Here is a 22892-nt window from a genome sequence, read left to right as displayed (position 1 = left end):
GAGAGTGGATGCTGGGTTCTTGTTATCGTTGGTATTTGAGAGCAGATTTATTCTCACATGTTCTTTATACAGAATAACATTTCTATTAATTGTCCACTGAATTATGTGATCTGTTGAGCACCGTCCGTTTTCTTCCACGTGTGCGAATGTTATGAGTCAGAGCGCCTTAACTCTTTTTCTTCACATGAAATATGAACGCAAATAGACATGATTATGACGATATATTTTCTGTATGTGTTTTGTATGCAGCTCACGGTATTTTTATAGCAATAAAGGATGTTTATGACAAATATTAGCAGTGTAGCATTATTAAACATACAAAGAGTTCATGTGTCTGCTTATTAATCCTGGTTGGCGCCACCTAGCGTGCAGGCGTGAATTAGCAGAAGACGAACATTTGTTTCGCGCTCGTTGTGAAAGCACCGTTCGTTGGTGATTCGCATCGCGCTCTGTGTGGAAAGGCCTTAACTCTTACTTCAGAAAGTTTATTAGTTGGTTAATTCTGACAGAACTGGTATCATAGATTTACCATCTTTGGCTACAATCGGTTGCTTCAGCTAATGTGTGTTCTAGAGCAGTTAAGGCAAGGTAGGGCCTTTACCTTTAAGCCGATTGGTTGTTTTAATTAAATGGAGGGACTTCTGTTCCTACAGTCCACATTCTGAGCTTTGCTGTTCAGTTCATTCATGTTTCTCCATGTAGTCTGTTTCCCGCTCCTTGTTCTGTTTGTGGTATTAGAGGCTCGGCCAAGTTTGGGGTCAGTCTCTTATGCTCACCAAGGCTGCATTTATTTGAATAAACAAATAAACAGTAATGCTGTTTTTATGAAATAACTTTTTTCCTATTTGAATATATTTAAAATGTAATTTATGAGTCAAAGCTGTATTTTCAGCATCATTCCTCCAGTCTTCAGTGTCACATGATCTTCAGAAATCATTCTGATATGCTGATTTGTTGCTCAATAAACATTTCTGATTATTATCAATGTGGAAAACCGTTGTGCTGCTTCATATTTTTGTAGAAACCCTGATACATTTTTTTCCAGGATTCTGTGATGAATAGAAAGATCAAAACAAAATAATTTATTAGAAATATAAATATTTTGTAATGGTATTAGTGTCTTTTCTTTTTTGAACTATTTAATACATCCTTGCCCTTGCTGAATACAAATATAGATTTTTCTTTTTTTTTCTTTTTTGTTAAACATATTGACCTCAAACTTTTTAACAGTAGTATACATTCTCCTATTTTTTCCTGATAGTTGGATATAGCGCTGCACGATAAATCGCATGTGATATTTAACACGCATTTTATCAGTTAAGCCGGATGGAGATTTACCGCTGATTAAAAAAAACGACTTTCTGACAAGATGCGCATTAAATATCACATGCGATTTATCGTGCAGCGCTATATCCAACTATCAGGAAAAAATAGGAGAATGTATACTACTGTTAAAAAGTTTGAGGTCAATATGTTTAACAAAAAAGAAAAAAAAAGAAAAATCTATATTTGTATTGCCACCTATTGTTGTGTGTGTATTATTGACATGTCAAAGTCTAGACCCTGAATATAAGACGACCGCGTTTTTTCAGATGTATTTCCAAGAAAAAAAACATAGTCTTATATTCGGGACAATACGGTACATACAATTTCAAGTGTAGCTTGATGCTATTTGTACTTCTAATTATATTTTAGGATGTAGCCTATTCTTGTAAGCATTATAGACAGTTTGTTTCTGGTGTAGAACCTTGTTTATCTTAATTTAATGCTGTACATTGAGCAGCGGATGATGTTAAATCCATTTACGAGATGCATATCTGAGGAAAAATGTATTGTTGGTTGGCGCCACCTAGCGTGCAGGCGTGAATTAGCAGAAGACGAACTTTTGTTTCGCGCTCGTTGTGAAAGCACCGTTCGTTGGTGATTCGCATCGCGCTCCGTGTGGAAAGGCCTTAACTCTTACTTCAGAAAGTTTATTAGTTGGTTAATTCTGACAGAACTGGTATCATAGATTTACCATCTTTGGCTACAATCGGTTGCTTCAGCTAATGTGTGTTCTAGAGCAGTTAAGGCAAGGTAGGGCCTTTACCTTTAAGCCGATTGGTTGTTTTAATTAAATGGAGGGACTTCTGTTCCTACAGTCCACATTCTGAGCTTTGCTGTTCAGTTCATTCATGTTTCTCCATGTAGTCTGTTTCCCGCTCCTTGTTCTGTTTGTGGTATTAGAGGCTCGGCCAAGTTTGGGGTCAGTCTCTTATGCTCACCAAGGCTGCATTTATTTGAATAAACAAATAAACAGTAATGCTGTTTATTTTTTATTTAACTTTTTTCCTATTTGAATATATTTAAAATGTAATTTATGAGTCAAAGCTGTATTTTCAGCATCATTGCTCCAGTCTTCAGTGTCACATGATCTTCAGAAATCATTCTGATATGCTGATTTGTTGCTCAATAAACATTTCTGATTATTATCAATGTGGAAAACCGTTGTGCTGCTTCATATTTTTGTAGAAACCCTGATACATTTTTTTCCAGGTTTCTGTGATGAATAGAAAGATCAAAACAAAATAATTTATTAGAAATATAAATATTTTGTAATGGTATTAGTGTCTTTTCTTTTTTGAACTATTTAATACATCCTTGCCCTTGCTGAATACAAATATAGATTTTTCTTTTTTTTTCTTTTTTGTTAAACATATTGACCTCAAACTTTTTAACAGTAGTATACATTCTCCTATTTTTTCCTGATAGTTGGATATAGCGCTGCACGATAAATCGCATGTGATATTTAATGCGCATCTTGTCAGAAAGTCGTTTTTTTTAATCAGCGGTAAATCTCCATCCGGCTTAACTGATAAAATGCGTGTTAAATATCACATGCGATTTATCGTGCAGCCCTAGTTGGATACATACATACTTTATAAAATACGAGACGCCTTTCATTCATTAAGGGCAGCATTTAGTCTCATAAAAATTAGCAAGGGAATAATATAAAGTAATATAATATAATATTATGTATTATATATGACTTTTTTTCTCACAATTCTGACTTTTTTTCCCCATAATTATATAGTTTATATCATGCAATTCTGAGAAAAAAGTCAGAATTGTGAGAGAAAACTCAGAATTGTGAGATAACTCGCAATTTCAAGAAAAAAGTCAGAATTGAAAGATTTAAACTCGTAATTCTTTCATTCTTTTTTTCTCAGAATTGCAAGCTTATATCTCGCAATTCTGACATTATAACACACAATTGCAAGTTATAACGTCAGAATTGTGAGATATAAACTTGCAATTGTAATAAAGTAGTCTTTTTTTCAAAGTAGTTTCTACATATCTATAGCAATTGTGACTTTAGTTTATAGCTCACAATTCTGGAAAAAAAAATCTAGTCAGAATTGTGAGAAAAAACTGTCAGAATTGCGAGATTTAAACTAACAATTGCGAGAAAAAAGTCATAATTGCGAGACATAAACTAACGATTGCGAGAAAAAAATAGTCAGAATTGTGAGAAAAATGTCAGAATTGCGAGATTTAAACTAACAATTGCGAGAAAATTGTCAGAATTGTGAGAACTCGCAATTTCAAGAAAAAAGTCAGAATTGAAAGATTTAAACTCGTAATTCTTTCATTCTTTTTTCTCAGAATTGCAAGTTTATATCTCGCGATTCTGACATTATAACACACAATTGCAAGTTATAAAGTCAGAATTGTGAGATCTAAACTGGCAATTGTAATAAAGTAGTCTTTTTTTCAAAGTAGTTTCTACATATCTATAGCAATTGTGACTTTAGTTTATATCTCACAATTCTGAAAAAAAAAATCTAGTCAGAATTGCGAGAAAAAGTAGTCAGAATTGCTACTTTTTGCGAGAAAAAGTAGTCAGAATTGCGAGATTTAAACTCGTAATTCTGAGAGACATAAACTAACAATTGCGAGAAAAAGTAGTCAGAATTGCGAGACATAAACTAACAATTGTGAGAAAAAATGTCAAAATTGCGAGGAAAAAATGTCAGAATTGCGAGACAAACTAACAATTGCGAGAAAATTGTCAGAATTGTGAGATTTAAACTCGTAATTCTGAGAGACAAACTTAACAATTGCGAGAAAAAGTAGTCAGTTGCAAGATATAAACTTGCAATTGCGAAAAAAGTCATATCTATAGCAATTGTGACTTTAATTTATCTCACAATTCTGGGAAAAAAAATCTGAATTTATATCATGCAATTCTGAGAAATATCTTTTTTATTTTTGGTTCAGTGGTGGAAACGGGCTTCCATATACAGCGGAGTTAAACACAGGAATGAAGAGAAGAGTGCAGGACATCTGTGTTGTGCTCTGTAGAGTAGTTTTCAGTCTGTGCTCTCCAGTCAGGTATCTCTCTCTCGCGCTCTCGCTCGCTCTCTCTCGCGCTCTCTCTCTCTCGCGCTCTCTCTCTCGCTCTCTGGGAATGCTGGAATTCCACCGTGGCTGTGGATTTACAGCACTTGTCTTTCCAGACCACAATGCCTTTCTTTCTGTAAGGATTCCGGTCTCCTAGTAACGGGCAAAAGTTATGTTTTCTTGGGTTGGAGCTGCCAGGGAAAATGTTGAAGAGGGAGACATGGTCACGTGTTTTCAGTCACCGGCTAAAGTAGGTCTGTAACTGCAGGCCTTGTTTTGTTCGTTTTGATTTGGAATATTAACAGAATCATGTGCTTCATGTTTTGTTGTGGGGAGACTTTTGATAAAACCCATCAGGTCAGGTGGAACTGTGAAACTCTTGTGAATGCTTTCTGTGGATGAATAATGATTAACTACAGTTCAGTGAACTGTGGGATTGTCACAGATGTTCACTTTGCACGTACTGATCATACTTCACTGTCTGTGTGTGTGTCTGAAGGAAATTATATCATGATGGGAAACTGAAGTCATTGACCTCGCTGGCCGGTCAGTCAGTGACGTAACAGCTTTTGTGTCTGTATGACGGCACATCCTAAAGCGACGATCACGCATACACTGATTTACAGCAGCAAGGCAAGGGTTCGATAGTCAATCATTTGCATTGACAGCTGGTGATTCCAGCAACGTGAGTGACAGCAATCGTTGACAATGTGATGAAGGTGTGTCCAGCACACATATTTAACTTTATGCAAATGAGCAGCATTGCCCTGCGGCACTGTAGAATGGGTGTGAAGATGATATGTGATCCAGTGTGGTCAGATACTGTATATTGAGTGTAATTTTTTATGATTTCAAGATATTTCATGATCAAATCGCCTAGTGTTTGATCAATATGGTTTGATATTGATGCTGATATCTTAGAGAGCAGGGTGACTGATGGTCAGCATAAAACCAATTATATATCACAATATTTAAAGATAGTAAACAACACATGCAGAAGAATTTCTGCAAATGAAATTAATATTTATTTTACATGATATTTAGTAAAATATTACTTTGTTTTATATAAAATCATATTATTATTATTAATATTCTGTGCCAAGTGCACACATTTTTATGCAGGCTACAATGCAAACTTAAGAAGATCAACCGTGGATTTGCTAAAGTTTGCAAGGGTTATGGTATTAAAAGTTTGAGATATTCAAAGACTTTAAATTTATAAATGTATATTTGCTGAATGCTGACAGTGTATGAAAAAAGTATTATAGCATTTGCCTTTTTTATTAGGTGGAACTGTTGAACAAAGACGGTGAACTAATAGAAATAACTTTTAGTGGACGACGATGTATTTTATGTATGATTTTATTATGATGTTATGATTTTACTAACATAAGAGATCAGGAAGTCCTCATAAAACTACATCCTGTGAATTCACAGCTCATGGAAGAGCCAATCAAAACTAAACATGGAAGTTTTATCTCCTAAATCAGCATTAATCAAGCTGATATGTGAGGAACAAAGAAATCATCAACTTTATTTATGGAGCTTTTCCTCTGTTATGAAACAGAGGTCATTGTCCTTGAGTAAGTGTAACTCTGCACGACTACCCAAAACTTATCACAGGCAGAGGATGATTTTGTACCTAAAAGTAGAGGTTGTCCGATTAATCGGCCGATTTTTGGCATTTTGTAAATTAATCGGCTACTTTAACACTGTTGCCGAGGGTTGTTTTTCATGTCCACGGGTTGAAGTGACTCCAATAACATTATATTTATCCCCCGGAATGTGATTTTTAACTGGGGACCCCCTTGAAACGCGTTTGGGCTAGTTTTGAGTAGCGATTGGGCGGGTTTTCTTGTGAAAACCTGGCAACCCTGCTCTGCAGCTGAGCCGCGGGGCTTGTTCACACACAGCTTCAGCTAATGATGGCAGGGCAAAATCAACTGTTTCGAAAAGCGGAATTACGTTTAACCCTACTAGAAATGATGCCGGAAAGTTATCATATTCATAAGTGCAACAAGTCAATTGCATGTGAAAGTAGAAACCCGTTCAATTCAGACGAAATTCTGGGCTGATTAACATCAAGGACGCCAGCTGATCTTTCAGGATTATCAGCGGTAAATCTCCATCACGTGCGGGCTTTCACATGGAGCAGCATTTACTACACAGAGTCGTTGTTCACTGACAAGCTGCGCAAAACCAGAGTCATATTTTGCATGTTTTGCGCAGCTTGTCAGTGAACAACGACTCTGTGTAGTAAATGCTGCTCCATGTGAAAGCGTGATGGAGATTTACCGCTGATTACAGAAGCGGCTTTACTGATAAAATGCGCATTAAATAAATTGCATGCGATTTATCGTGGAGCCCTATTGTCTATACTTGAAAGTTTCCTTCATCTTTTGCATAACTTCAGCTTCATCAGCTGTAGTGTTGTCAAAAGACCCGGTATTTCGGTACCAAGTCGGTACTAAAAAAATTTAAACATTACGGTACCAGGTTTTCTTAAGTACCGGTTCTTGATGCGCCATCAGAAAACTATCCTCTTCCAGTGTTGCCAAGTCCGCAGTTTTCCCGCGGAATTGGGTTGCTTTAACACTGTTGCCGCGGGTTGTTTTTCATGTCCGCGGGTTGAAAAACGATCCCATTAATGTAATATTTAGCCCCTGGAATGCGAATTTTACCAGGGGAACCCCACCAAAACACGTGTATTTTATCCCCGGAATGCGATTTTTAACGGGGGACTCCCTCGAAACACGATTGGGTGGGTTTTGTTGTGAAAACCTGGCAACCTCTTCTTAAAAGCAGTGGTGACCTCAAGAGGAGAAAACACATCAAACTAACAAAACACCCTGATCAAGTTCAAGCAGGTAAGTTTCAATTACATTTTTAATATTTAGAGCTTCTGTTCTGTTGGGAATATTATTCCATATTTTAATTTGAATTTCGGATTGAAATAAACATCGCCGTTAGCATATACGTAGTTAATCGTTCAAAATGATTTCTTTAACTATTTAATGCTCCTACAAGTTGTTGCACATCATCTATCCTTCTTCGTCGGCATGGTCCTCCACTTTCAGTCATCTCCAAGCCAACACATTTTGGGTTCTTCCTTTACAAAGTTTTAAGGCGCCAGGAGATGAACTCTGTTCCCTTTTCCGGAACATAGAAATGTTCCGGTCAGAAAGACAAGAGAACACTTTTTGTAAGATCTGAACATTACGTTAGTCATTACATCACATTTAATAGATAAACTACTATTACATGCCACAAAAAAGGAGCACAAAACTTCATGTCCAACTAGATTGTGTTAAAAGTACATCAATACAAAAGATTCTTACATAGCTCTTTGTTGAAAACGGGTCTCTCAGGCTAGGAAAGAGAGAAATAATGCCCAAGGCATAAGTTTCCTGCTGTTTGCGGGTGGGGATCCTCCTTCAATGTAAAAAAAAAAGGTTAATGCTAAACTTAACATTGTTTTCTACAATGTTGCTGTGTGTATTTCTTGCATCTGTGCACTGAAATCTTACCTATGAATTGCTGTCATGTGACCGACAACAATATTAACAAGCTGGCGTCTGGTGCTTTACAATAAGGTTTCATTAGTTAACATGGACTAAGAATGCACAATACTTCTACAGCATTTAATAATCTTAGTTGTTAATCTCAACATTTCCTAATACACTATAAAAATCAAAAGCTGTATCTGTTAACACGAATGCACTATGAACTAAAATGAACAAACCGTTCTACTTTTATGAACTAATACTAAAGTTAGTCATTGTTAGTTTGCACATTAATTAATGTTAACAAATGAGACCTTATTGTAAAGTGTTAACATACACAAGCACTGTGGGCTTATACCTAAGGCATAGTTCCTATATGACCAAGTACATTTCTAAGCAGTAGAACAAGATTCTTAGCTTACCTTCAGTGAGAAAGTCTTGGAACCTACTATCGCTGTGCAGTTTTACAAATGTCTTTCATGCCTTGATGAACATGAAAGCTGTTGGTCAAGAAAAATGCTAATTATGACGTTGTTAATATTAAAGAGAATCCAGCGAGCCGCTTGTCAGAAGCTCCATTTGTCACCCCACAAATGTTAACGTTACATTAAAGTGAAATTGCAGCGAGTTAATTGTAAGCTAAAGTATCTACTATTGCAGATGAAGCGCGCGCACGTCAAACACGTGTCTCATATGATGAGCAAATATTAGTTCATAGTCATACGCTGGCAGAAAATATAAGTTCAGCAAAACGCTTCTTGCTTGATTATCTGATAATTTATCTCCGCTGCCTTTTACTTCGCAGACGAGAGTAACCGCTTTACATTTGGCCAAAACAATTGGCATCATATATCGTCCCATTGGCTGCCCTGATTTTTTATATCGGCATCGTCCAGTGAAAAACCCATATCGGTCTGACCTCTACCTAAAAGGTGCATATTAGTATCTCAGAGCAGTCATATTTACCGTTAAAATACTACTTTGAACCTTTTAGAGGTAAATAAGGTTCAAGGTGTCTCTTGGAGAGGGCACTGCCCCAGTGACAAGCTGTTGTACCCCTAAAGGTACAGCTTTTGCACATTTTATTTCTGAGAGTGTATCAGACCACTGCTTCATTTTGAATTTGCCAACATTTGTAACACTTCAGCTATTAACAGCTCATGTGTATGATGATATTTAATGTGTGTTCTGAATTCAGGGTTTTCCTGTAAGGTTTCTGGGTCAAAGCCACTGGGTAAGATTTGAGCTTAATTATTAACTATTTAGTAACTAACCGACTGTGCACTGACCGTCTGCATATTGCACACACAAATGTGAAGTAATTTCTCACTCTGGAAAACTCTAATCTGATTGACTTTTTACGCAACGTCCTGTGTCAGGGTGTGCAGGTTTTACCAGTCCACCTGGAAACCAAATCATATTCTGCAATGAACTAATACTACTAATTACTGGCTTGGACTAAATTTGCCAGGTCACTGCTGTCAGAGTTTTGTAAAATGTGTCAGAGTAGCAGTAAAATAGTCATTACAATTATTAATTTTGGACAAACAGAAATTCTTATAAACCTTATTATGAAGTGTTAACAAAAATCTTTGTCCAAAATTTATATATATATATATATATATATTTATAATAAATGTTTCTGTTAACCTGTACCAGTGATTGCAGAGCAACACTAAAATTCAGTTATTAAAGAGTTTTATTAAAGTACAATATTGTGGTTTTACTAATATTGTAATAGTGTGTTAATCTGTTTCTGATAAATCATACTAAATGTCTCATAAAAACGAAACAAACTAAGGTCGGTCACTTTACTTTAGTGGGCACTAAAGCTGCAGTGTGGATCAGACACTATGCTGTTATGCTATTGGCCTCTGTATATTTTATGCCAGTGAAAAATGTCACATTATGAACATTTAATTCATTGAGAACATTGTTTCATGTCGTCAATATTTTGGTCAACATCATATACTGATTTTTATCTATACACTATTGTTCAAAGGTTTGGAACTGGTAAGACTTTTTGAAAGAAGTCTCTTATGCTCACCAAACCTGCGTTTGTTTGATTTAAAATACAGTATAAATAATAATATTGTGAATATTATTACAAATGTACATGGTTTGTAACATTACAAAGGTCTTTGCTGCTACTTTTAATCAATGTTTTTTTTCTAAGAAATCTTACTGATCCCAAACTTTTGAATGGTAGTGTAGGCTGTTGTTTTCCTGAAGCATGCTGGGTAATGTAGTTCTGCAGTAGGAACATTCTCTGTACTCTAATTTGTCTGGACTAATCTGTCTGCACAGGTTGGCAGCTCTGCCCACTCACACAAGGCCATTAACCAGCCTCAGTCTCTCTCTCTCACACACACACACACACACACACACACACACACTCTTAAAAATAAAGGTGCTTTAAAAGGTTTTTGAAGCGATGCTATAGAAGAACCATTTCTGGTTCCACAAAGAACCATTCAGTCAAAAGGTTCCATCTCTTTCTTAATTTTTTGTTATCTGAAGAACCTTCTTTCGCCACAAAGAGCCTTTTGTGAAACAGAAAGGTTCTTCAGATGTTAAAGGTTCTTCTATGGCATCGTGAAGCACCTTTATTTTTAAGAGTGCGTCACACTGAAGTTCTACTGTGTTTAACACGTCTTTTCTTCCACATCGCTGTCTCTCTCTTTCATCTTCATCCCTGTTCAATAACACTAACATTCTTGCTCTCTCACACAGCGTATTGTAAAGCGAGGTGAGCCGGGTCTCTTTACAGCAGCCAAGTGTTATATAAGCAGCACTCATGGCCAGATCTGTCTGTCAGATCCACCGGCTTTTCTTGCAGCAGAGCCAGACGTCTGACCATCTGGATGGTCTGGTCCAGTTTGCAGCTTGTTTTGCTCAAAAGCTGCTTACTTGGATATGAAGAAGGAGTCTGAGTGACATATAACGCACCCAACTACTGTCCGTTTTGTTTTTCATGCTGTTAAGGGCCAGATTTATTTGATTTCCATTACTTGAAGAAAATAGCACAGTGCATGCAGGGCTGCAAAAGAATATTCTGGAAGTTTTAGGGAGGTTTGGTTTTAGTTTTGTGTAAACTAGGGATCACAGTATCAGAGCTGTCATTTCTGTTGCAGTGACCTCTAGACTTTTATGTCTGTGCACAAGAGTCAACGTAATGTGACATTGTATTTATTAAACTGGCTATAGATGGTTAAATATATGAAAGAATTGAAAATTCCAAGACCAATCATAATTCAGTTTGAATGTATTACATCACAGTTATGGTAACATCACTGCTGCCAGTTTCAATGCTACACATTCTACTGTTGTAAGTTAATGCGAGTTTGTTTTTTATGTATAAGGCCCATTCACACCAAAGACGAACAGTAAATCTAAAGGTATTTTGAACAGTGCAACTTGAAATTGTACTAAAAAGTTGTGCAGGCCCTTCAGCAATTGGGGCATTTGAAAGTAAATTACTGTTAAATTGAAATGAAATTAAATAAAACATGTAGTCTTACATCTAGGGATGCACCGACATGAAAATTCTGGGCTGAAACGGAAACCGAAAATGCTTTGTAATGATTATTTATTATTTGATGAAATAATATAAAGTAATTTTGTTCAATTTAACTCAATTTTAATGATACTGAATAAAAAAAACACAAGGCAATAAAATAACCACACTTTTACTGAAAGTAACACAATAAAACTGGACAGAATTTATATTAATATTGGTAACACGTTACAATAAGGTTCATTAGTTAACATTAGTTAACTACTTTAGTTAATGAACTAAGAATGAACAATAGTTCTTCAGCATTTACTAATGCGTTATTAAAATCAACAGTTGTGCTTGTTAACAGTTAATGCACTCTGAATTAACATGAACTAACAGTGAATAACTTTATTCTCATTAACTAGCATTAAGAAAGATGAATAAATACCGTAATAAATGTATTGTTCATTGTTTGTTCATGATAGTTAAGACATTAACTAATGGAACCTTATTGAAAAGTGTTACCTTTAATATTAAATATCAATATATTATTTTTTTATTCACTTCTATGTAACAGAATCAGATATAATTTGTCCAGATCTGTCTGTTGCTTTTGACACAGTTAACCACCAGCTTCTCATGTCCACCCTCATGAAGATGGGCATCTCAGGAACCACACTCCAGTGGGTCAAGTCTTACCTCTCAGGTAGGTCCTTCAGGGTGTATTGGAGGGGTGAGGTTTCTAAGTCACAAATTCTTGCTACTGGGGTTCCTCAAGGCTCAGTGCTTGGACCACTTCTCTTCTCCATCTACATGTCGTCATTAGGATCTATCATTCAGAAGCATGGCTTTTCTTATCACTGCTAGGCTGATGACACTCAAATCTACTTCTCATTCCAACCAGATGATCCCGACGGTAGCTGCTCGCATTGCAGCCTGTCTGAGAGATATTTCTAGCTAGATTAAGGAGCATCACCTTCAACTCAACCTTACTAAGAGTTCCTCAAGGCTCAGTGCTTGGACCACTTCTCTTCTCCATCTACATGTCGTCATTAGGATCTATCATTCAGAAGCATGGCTTTTCTTATCACTGCTAGGCTGATGACACTCAAATCTACTTCTCATTCCAACCAGATGATCCCGACGGTAGCTGCTCGCATTGCAGCCTGTCTGAGAGATATTTCTAGCTAGATTAAGGAGCATCACCTTCAACTCAACCTTACTAAGACAGAACTGCTTGTGGTTCCAGCAAACCCATCGTTTCATCACAGCTGCTCTATACAGCTGGGTTCATCAACAATAACTCCTTCCAGGACAGCCAGAAACCTAGGAGTAGTGATCAATGATCAGTTAAGCTTCACCGACCACATTGCTACAATGGCCCGGTCCTGCAGATTTGCCTTATACAACATTAGGAAGATTAGACCCTTCCAGTCAGAGCAAGCCACACAACTTCTTGTCCAAGCTCTTGTTCTCTCCATACTGGACTATTGTAATGCTCTCTTGGCGGGCCTTCCCGCATGCACTATCAAGCCTCTGCAACTGATCCAGAATGCAGCAGCGAGAATGGTCTTCAATGAGCCAAAAAAAGCTCACGTTACTCCTCTCCTCATCAGGTTACACTGGCTACCAGTAGCCACTCACATCAAATTCAAGGTACTGATGCTTGCCTACAAGACCACCACTGGCGCTGCACCAATATACCTAAACTCGCTAGTTCAGACTGATGCGCCCTCCAGAAGCTTGCGTTCTGCAAGTGAACGGCGCCTTGTGGTGCTATCCCAAAGAGGCACAAAATCACTCTCACTGACCTTTTCCTGGACTGTGCCCAGCTGGTGGAATGACCTCCCGATCTCAATTCGAACAGCTTCTTTAGCCATTTTCAAAATAACATCTAAAGACACATCTTTTTCGCCAGCACCTGACCAACTAATACTAGCACTTATCTATTCTATTCTGTTCTGTTCTATTCCATTCTATTATTTAATAATAATAAAAAAAACCTAGCTATGTGTACTGTGCTAGACTAACTGAGACTTGTCATGGCACTTGTATACTGTTGTTCTCTCGTTGATCTGATTGCTTCTATTGTTCTCATTTGCAAGTCGCTTTGTATAAAAGCGTCTGCTAAATGATTAAATGTAAAATGTAAACATAAGTTGTTGTTTGTTTGTTTTTTTGACTAATTATCCAAATAATGTATAGTCCTACCAAGCTATTATTATCAGAGCATATGAGCAGAGCATAGCGTCACTGAAGGTAGCATCATTTTAGCAGCATTGCCCTAATACCGTGTATTGATACAGTATTGCCGCGGAAAATATCGCGATACTATGCTGTATCGATTTGCTGTATCCCCCATCCCTAGTAATTGTTGATATAGTTGTGGTGTGGACTTAACTATTTTCATATAATTAGAATGATAATTAAGCCTTTATTATTTTAGTTATTGTTATTGAACGGAGCTTTAATTTAAATTTCCTGGTATGAAGTTGATCAAAACCAAAAATAGATGGCTGTAAAGATTGAATTTTGAAAAATATCAGTACAGCTGATTTTCACTCTGAGTACTTTCCCTTGATCCTCAGAAGTGCTAACTCTAGCATCCTGTTGTGTTTCAGGTTGCAGCTTATGATTTTTGGGAAGATTTCACTAGTTTTGTGTGACTCTGTGCATCAGGCGGTCTTTGAACACGCTATGGGAGGTCTATCGTGACCAGTGCGTCCTTTCATGTTATTGGTGTGTTCGGTCGGCTGAGAGCTCTTTGCAGTACTCGGTAAAAAGTGAGAGTGAGGAACTGAAATGAGTGCCCATTGGTTAACTAGCGAATTAGAGAGTGTTTTGGTAGTGTATTAGAGCAGGACTTTATAGAAACCTGTGTCTGCCTCAGAGTAAAAAAAAAAGATAACTGCATTTCTCATATATCTCATGATGTAAGTTCAGAGTTTGCAATGTGACTTTATTTCTCAGTGTGTCCTCTGACTGATCTGACTCAAGGGTTTACGGAGTATGCTGGGTAAAGGGCGAGACTGACCCAGTGAAGGGTAGGTCTGTTCTGAGACTGCGCTTTTGACACCCTGCTGTGAGTTCAGTGACCTTATTACCTGAGATTGTTCTTGTGAAATAGATACCATGTGTTTGTGTGCCACCTGAAACCCTGAACCGTGGAAAACCGTGTAAGCAAATAAAGGAAACTCACCCACGGCGGTCTCATTACGCACACATCTCTCTCTCTCAATGTTCTGCTGCAGTCATTGGCCGGTTTGTGTGTGTGACCAGGATGTATTCAGGATATTACTGAATGAGAAACTGTAGTAATAGAAGCAGGAAGCAACAAATAGCTTGTCTATTGTTTTGGGCCTCATTAAACTCCATCTTTACTGGCCTGTGTGTGTGTGCGTGTGTGTGTGTGTCTGCGATTCCATTTTTTTTTAAGAGACTCAAAGCCCACACATGATTCAATCAGTCAAATAATTCTAGATACCGTATTATCCGAATGGTTCATATTTTCAATCAGACAGTTACGGTTTACATCACTGAATTCAACAAAAGTAGGGATGTGCGAGACTAGTCAACGATGGAGATACTAGTCGACTCAATGTAGTCTTTTTTTAATGATTAATTGGAGCAGAAAACAAATTAATTTCATTTCCCCGCAGACCTTGCATGCACGTGTTTTCTTTGTGTCACTCACTGCAGGTCTAGAGAAATGTCCACTAGGAAGACGAGCAAGGTGCCTATTACTGGTTTAAAAGGGGGGAACATTATGAATGAAAGGGACCTGACTTTCTTCAGAAAGGTTTCATGAGATATTTTCTCTTGTTATCTTTATATAATGCCTAATAAAATAGTTTATAAGCGCAACGCTGCTTTGTTTACAGCGGTAACCTTGATAACTGCTGTATTTCTGCTTGTTCAAAAGCGCTACCTGAATTTCCTTTTTTATTCATTCCGTCTGCTGCTTTGGCCAGTGTTTACTTCATATATTAAGTATTTCAAATGGATAGCATATGCACACAATGTTTTTGACTGTCTTCTTTCTTTCTTTTAGACTATTCGACTAGTCGTAGCACACATCCCTAGTTTATGTGTATAATGGTTGCTAGCGAGTTTCTGTGCTGTTTCTAAAAAAAAAAAAAAAACACTTTCTCATTTAGAAAAGAAACACTTTTTATTTCCCAATGACTGTAGTACAAATGGTGCAGGAGTTACACACTAAAGGCCTGTTCAAATTTTTCTGTGCACAAAAATTTGGTCAGAGGCGAAAAAGCACCAGAAGGGCTGAATGAAAATGCAGCTTCACTCTTTAACAGTAGGTGAAAAAACAGAAGAACAGTGGTGCACAAGGACAGCGCTATGATAGCAACTTTCCATATCTGAGACTCGCTTGTCACAGAGAAGAAACAAAGTCAAATAGCCGTTCAGGTTTTTATATTCGCTATGAAATGCTTATCAAACAACACCCAATACAAGAGTACAGCGAAAGAGACGGTTTTGGGTTCTTCCTCTGTTATTCACTGTCACTTAGCAAAATAGTCTGTTAATGAGTGCCACCAAATTACAACAGCAGTGTCTCCAGACACATGACCAACAGCACAAATCTCAGTTTTATTCGCTGCACAATGGAAAAGTGATTAAACGCCTCTCTGTATATATACACAAGGACAGCGCTATGATAGCAACTTTCCATATCTGAGACTCGCTTGTCACAGAGAAGAAACAAAGTCAAATAGCCGTTCAGGTTTATATATTCGCTATGTAATGCTTATCAAACAACACCCAATACAAGAGTACAGCGAAAGAGACGGTTTTGGGTTCTTCCTCTGTTATTCACTGTCACTTAGCAAAATAGTCTGTTAATGAGTACCACCAAATTACAACAGCAGTGTCTCCAGACACATGACCAACAGCACAAATCTCAGTTTTATTCGCTGCACAATGGAAAAGAGATTAAACGCCTCTCTGTATATATAAAAAAAAGGTTGCATTGACGGCATGTTTATGTTCATGTCAGTCTGAACAGCTGTTGATTCAAATTAAAATGTTCATTGCACTGAACATTTGTCTTGGTTTGAACAGGCCTTGGAGTTGAATACTTTAATTTTATGGTTTTATCAATTCATCAAAACACTTAGAGTGAGCAGTAGCTAATAACCAGTGAACAGGCATGAAAGAAAGGACTGAAGGAGCAGAGAGAAGTGAAGACGGTTCCTGCATTCCCTCATGCTGACTGATGTCACACCCGTGTGTGTGAATATCTGAGGAGGGTGTGGTGAGCTGAGAAAGGGAAAGTCTAAATTCAGAGCCATCATTATGGAGAGAATGTGTGTGCTGGAAAATCGTTGAGGAGTGTGTGTGAGCTGAACATCGAGAGACAATGGCAGTGTGTAATAGAAGTTCTGTGCATTGGTGGAATAGTCACTGGAAAACCACAGTAAATAATTTCACATTTTCTAACCTATTGCAGTTATGTGGAGGAAATGACCATCGCGCACACACACACACACACTTAAAACCTTCAATTACTTTATTTTTAGACCGTTTTTATAAATGAGCATGTGTCTAAAAGGAGTCTTTGTCAGATATGGCACGCTTCTTTGCAAATTTGTCCCCAAAATATGGTTAAGTAGGCACACTTGACACTTAAAACCTTCAATTACTTTATTTTTAGACCGTTTTTATAAATGAGCATGTGTCTAAAAGGAGTCTTTGTCAGATATGGCACACTTCTTTGCAAATTTGTCCCCAAAATATGGTTAAGTAGGCACACACACACACACCTACTTCATTTGTTCTGAAGGCCAGTGACCTTGGTAGAGAACATTTCAGATTTGATTGAAAGTCTGCTTTGGATAATATGTAAACACCGAGGGAGAGAGAGAGTGCAAACCCCACCTGTCTGTATAACTGCACGTCCACATTCGTCTGCGAAGTTTGCTTTGGTTCTGTTAATTATTTTTCACTGTGATCTTCAGGACTGACAGTCTGCACTGTTACGTTGTAAGTGATGAAACCTGATCTGTTTGTTCAGACAGTGTCGTCAGTATCCGGTGTATCTACATTGGTTGCTGTAACAATGTAAGCAACATGTCAGTGTTGAAAGAGAGGACAGAAAACTGGACAAAAAACACTTATAAACACTTTATATGAATAAAAGCTTAAATTAAATCCATATTAAGTGATTGTGTCTCTTCAGAAGACTTGGAATAATCTGCTCCATTCATATAGATTACTTTTACAGTGTCTTGTATGATGTATGATGAAATAATATTCATCTCTGGGTGAACTATCCCTTATGGGTTTTAGTTTGGTACACCAAAAAAGCTCAATGTATTGTGGTAGTTTAGCTTCTAATGTCCTGCAGTTTTTAAAGAAGAGTTTTTGGCTCCATGCTGACATAAAACATCATAATGTATTTTGTTTCTGTAATTGTTATTGTTTTATGTGATTTTTGGACTGAATGGCTTGTATTTTTACACTATGAAGACAGTTTTGTGTTAAGGTCTCTGAGTCAGACTCTAAACACAGTAGAGTGAAGAAAGAGGGATGTGGTGAATTTCGGCTGGAGCAGGGTGTGGAGCAGTGCATTCTGGGAACATGGGGTGTCACTTTACCCTGATGTGAGAGACACTGCGTCCTCTTTTGCTCTCAGAATGGAGGGATAGAGAGAGAGGAGGATAGTAAAATGTGACAAAGTTCAGGCCTTTCACATGATAGTTCACAGTTGAAGTCGAAATAGTCACTATATCAACTGTTTTTAAAGGAATGGTTCTCCCAAAAAAGAAAATTTGCTGTTAATTTTCTCACCCTCAGGCCAACCAAGGTTGTAGGTGTCTTTTTTTTTTCTTTTTCTTCAGTCAACCCTCGATGCACACCTTAGCAGTATAATCGCCATTAGACTAGTACATTTTTTTGTTTACTGGCCAGACTGATATATTATTTTAGACACACACACACACACACATGATTCCACCAAATCAGCTTATGTTTGTAAAATGGCACAGCTTCTTAATCAGTCAATCAAGCATTATATTATGACAATTAAGCACAATTTAATGATATAACTTTAGTGATTACAACTAAAACTTGGTAACCATGTTTGAATGCATATTTGTAATTTTAACTGAACTTAGGACTGGTGGTGATGCTTAAGATATTGTTGGTCATTCAGGGTTTCTGTAAAAAACAGATAATGGTAATAATTAATAGCAATTATTATTAATTGATAATACTACTACTAATTCTACTACGATACAAACAATATGCAGTGCAATAAGGATTGATGAGCTGCTGGGTGCATGAATATTAATCATTTTGTCAGCGTTCGCTCGAGCTGATTTGCTGAAATCAAAACAAGGACGGTAATAGATGAGCGCCAGCCAATGAGAATGCCGTTTGCGCACCCTTGTTCTTAAAAGCTGAATAATTCTAAATGAACTCAAAAAAATACAACAAAGAATATCTTTTACATATAGAGTGTTCAGCGAGTGAAAATATATCTGTGCTAAACTTATACTTAGCCTCAAACACACACACTGGCGAGAAAAATCTAAGAATGTATTAGCCAGTGGCTAACGATAGACATTATTTAGTCGCCCAGAGTAAGATTTAGTTGCATATGCGAGTGATGAAGTGAGGGTTGTCAGTAGAACAGTAAAGAAGATTTTTAGCTGAAACCGTGGTCCTTGGTGATTTCATAAAATGCAAGTCAATGGCTACTGGCACTTTGAGAGTCAAAAAAGGGTTACACTTTATTTTAAAGGGGTCCTATTATGCTTTTCACTTTTTCAACTTTAGTTAGTCTGTAATGTTGCTGTTTGAGCATAAAAAAGATCTGCGAAGTTACAAAGCTCAAAGTCCACTTCAAAAGGAGATATTTTATTTAACAGAAATCACTTTTCAAAAACTACAACGAACGACTCGTTTGGACTACAACGCATATTTTCTGGGATTTTTGATATCACAAATATCGACGAATGGGACGAGACCTGATTGAGCTGCGCTAGAGAAGGTAATGAGTGTTATCATCACTATGTCGGAGACACGCTAGCTTTCCCAAGGCAGATGAACTTAGAGTGGTTACAATCATCCGGGTTTAAATCACGCTCAAATTGATTTGATTTTGACGCAATATTTACACTGAAGCTCGTAGACGGCTGTGGTAAGGGGCGTGTCATTTCCCAACCAGGCACCGAGTGGAGCCAATCACAGCACACACTGGCCCAGCTAACCGATCACAGCACACACTGGCCCAGCTGACCGATCACAGCACACACTGGCCCAGCTGACCGATCACAGCACACACTGGCCCAGCTGACCGATCACAGCACACACTGGCCCAGCTGACCGATCACAGCACACACTGGCCCAGCTGACCGATCACAGCACACACTGGCCCAGCTGACCGATCACAGCACACACTGGCCCAGCTGACCGATCACAGCACACACTGGCCCAGCTGACCGATCACAGCACACACTGGCCCAGCTGACCGATCACAGCACACACTGGCCCAGCTGACCGATCACAGCACACACTGGCCCAGCTGACCGATCACAGCACACACTGGCCCAGCTGACCGATCACAGCACACACTGGCCCAGCTGACCGATCACAGCACACACTGGCCCAGCTGACCAATCACAGCACATTTATTTCAGAAGGCGGGTCTTCATCTGATACAGGAACTATTCGAGCCGTTCATACCAGACTGGGGAGAGAGAGGTGTTGTAATAATGTAAAATATGTGAAAAATAATGTGTTTTTCGAACAACCTAGTGTGAAAGCCTGTTCTAGTACACCCCCAAAACAAAATCAAGACTTTGTAAAAGAGCTTAGTAGGACCCCTTTAAGGTGTTCTTGTTGCAGTGTAATTATACATTTAAAGGTGCAATGGGTGATTGTCTTCAGAAACATTTTTTGTTATGCTGGTTGAAAGTAGGGGTCGACCGATTATCGGCGCCGATATTAAGCGTTTTTATGATTATCGGTATCGGTCATTTTCAAAACTGATTCGCCGATAAAATAATTTAATTTTGAAACGCGCTATTTGGCTCTCATGCAGCCTGTCAGAACTCACCACTCTGTGGCCGAAAGCAGTCTCCGCCCACCGCTCATCTAATTTGTTGGGAGTCATGAGTCTGACCAATCATGAATTCACTCTCACTCCGAAAGCGCTTGTTAACTGGAGCTGCTTCAGTGATCATGCATCAGTTGTCTCTCAAAGGTAAGGCAGCAGCAGACCTTGCTTATGTTGCAATAGATCCCAATCCACTAACATTACACTGAAGTTGCAAAACACCTCAATATTATCTATGATGTCCTCGATGCGGAAAACGCGGACGGAATTGCGGAATCCAGCCATGGAATTTACTGTATGACGCGGAATGTCACGGAATTTGTCTAAGTTTGGATGAATTAATCAAAAGTAGGTCAGTACACTTAGTCGCAATATGGACTAGTATCTGTAAATATTAAGCCGCAAAAATACTATTTAATTATGAATCCAGCATGTTCTGCGTGTCTCGGTTTATGTAAATGGCACAGACGAGCGGTTTTGTTTTCTACACAAAGTGTGCGACGCTTGTGGGGATTTCAGCTTCTGTCGTCTCACTACATGAGGACATAAATACATGAACAACATCTCCAGAACTGCTCTGACTCCTCACTTCATGAGCATTTGACAGTTTCATTGGCGTAAAACTATCTTCATATCATTTACATAGACCTACAGAAACAAGTTCCTCATGGCGACCCGTCAAAATATAAGTTCGGGTTAGCAAACAGAGAACACAGAGCAGAACTTGAATTTCAGGTGCAGGATTGCGGCTATTAATAATTATACTCATTCCCGCAGGTTCCGCACTTATAACGCAATGACAGATGACGGAATTTATTATTTGCACGTGCTTTTGAGTCTTGAGAACTCTCATTTTCTGTGTGCCCACAGATCGCAATAAGGAGAGTGGCAGATTTTAATAATTATTCAAGGAGTTTGCAAATGTGATATTGATTTAATACAACAGTTCAATAAACACATACTGCCTGATTTTGCTCTATTTCATCAACGAAAATAGTTCCAAATAAAGTAACAGCTCAGCCGCTGCGCATCTCTAAAAGCACAGCGGTGTTTCATTCATGAATAAACAAATCTTCGTTTTTGAACGAATCTAGTGAGAAAAAGAAAATGCCCCTGTTAATCACTTCACCTCATATTTGATCAGAATTTTTGATTATTGATCAGAAGGTGCTCCTTAATTTATTTAAATTAGGAGAACAAGCGCTCTTGATTACAAGAAGAAAAGCGCTGCTCTTAAACTGGGAGTGTGACAGGTATGGCTGAGGAATGGGGTTTGGCCGAGGAAAAATTTTCAGTCAAAAGATTTCTTTTTGCTTTAACCCCTAAACTTTTGTTTAAAAGAATAATCACACAATACACTATTTCTTCCATGTTTTAATTTTAATGATAAACCCTTTGTTCGCCAAAAAATAAAGAGTTTAACTCTTTAAAATAAAGTTGACTGTGGGAGTACTACACTCAACCAACACCAGGGAAGGCAGTTTTTGTCAGAGCCCTTGTTATTCTTCATTTTGACATTCATTTTAATTTTTACACCTGACATATATATCGGTAAAAAATATCGGTTATCGGTCTACTTGATCTGTAATAATCTGTATCGACATCGGCCTTGAAAAAGACACATATCGGTCAACCCCTAGTTGAAAGTCTCTTCACATCCCGATAGCAATCATTAAGTTAAGTGGTCTAAATGTATTTGTCTGTATTTATATATTCTGTGGAAGGCGTAAGACCAAGAAATGTTCGTCCAATCAAAACGCTCGGTCCGAGTGTTTTAATTGGCTTTCCTACCTGCCTGTCAAGGTATGTATTAGCATACCTCTGCGCACCCTGTTCGCGCAGACGGGATACGTCATCAGCGCGTTCATGCACGCTGTGCAGACAGAGACAGAGCGAGGATTGCAGACAAACATCAACAACCCGATCTTCCTCCCTGGTATTGTAGTACTTTTAAAGTTTTCTCACTGGTGAATGACACATGATGTAACCCAGCGGTTCCCAGTTCCAGTCCTCACGCCCCCTGCTCTGCATATTTTGAATGTCTCGCTTAGTTAACACCCGATTCAAATAACCAGCTTGTAAGAAGTGAGCTACGTGCATGAACTGTGTTCCGATCGATATGATCCCTACACAGTGTTCATTGCTCCCTACTCCCTGAGCGGGGGAAATCTGTTGAAGTTTGTCACTTCGGAACATGGGCTGGAATTGGGAACCGCTGATGTAGCCTATTGTAGTAATGTTGTCTCTGGTCTGTGAGCATATGTGTTCGGGGGCGTGGCTTTGGACGGCGATTGCAGGGAGGGTGGGATGTTAAAGTTAGCATTTTCTGAGATCTCCTACTACTGCACCCTTAAGTACTGAGTAATATTAATTAACTACATGTACTTACTGTATGGTTAGGGTTAGGATTATGGTTTGGCTTAGGGTT

The 22892-nt window shown here is 38.2% G+C and overlaps 1 protein-coding gene across 1 annotated transcript in view; it reads left to right on the top strand.

Moving 5' to 3' along the window:
* LOC107570770 (utrophin-like) overlaps nt 1–22892 on the top strand; it is a 187253-nt gene that overhangs the window by 4420 nt on the left and 159941 nt on the right.

This window comes from Sinocyclocheilus grahami, unplaced genomic scaffold (genome assembly GCF_001515645.1).
Source record: "Sinocyclocheilus grahami isolate Dianchi unplaced genomic scaffold, SAMN03320097.WGS_v1.1 scaffold1503.1, whole genome shotgun sequence".
NCBI lineage: Eukaryota > Metazoa > Chordata > Actinopteri > Cypriniformes > Cyprinidae > Sinocyclocheilus > Sinocyclocheilus grahami.
Note: the sequence above shows the minus strand (reverse complement) of the source record. Positions and strands in the feature narration are given on the sequence as shown.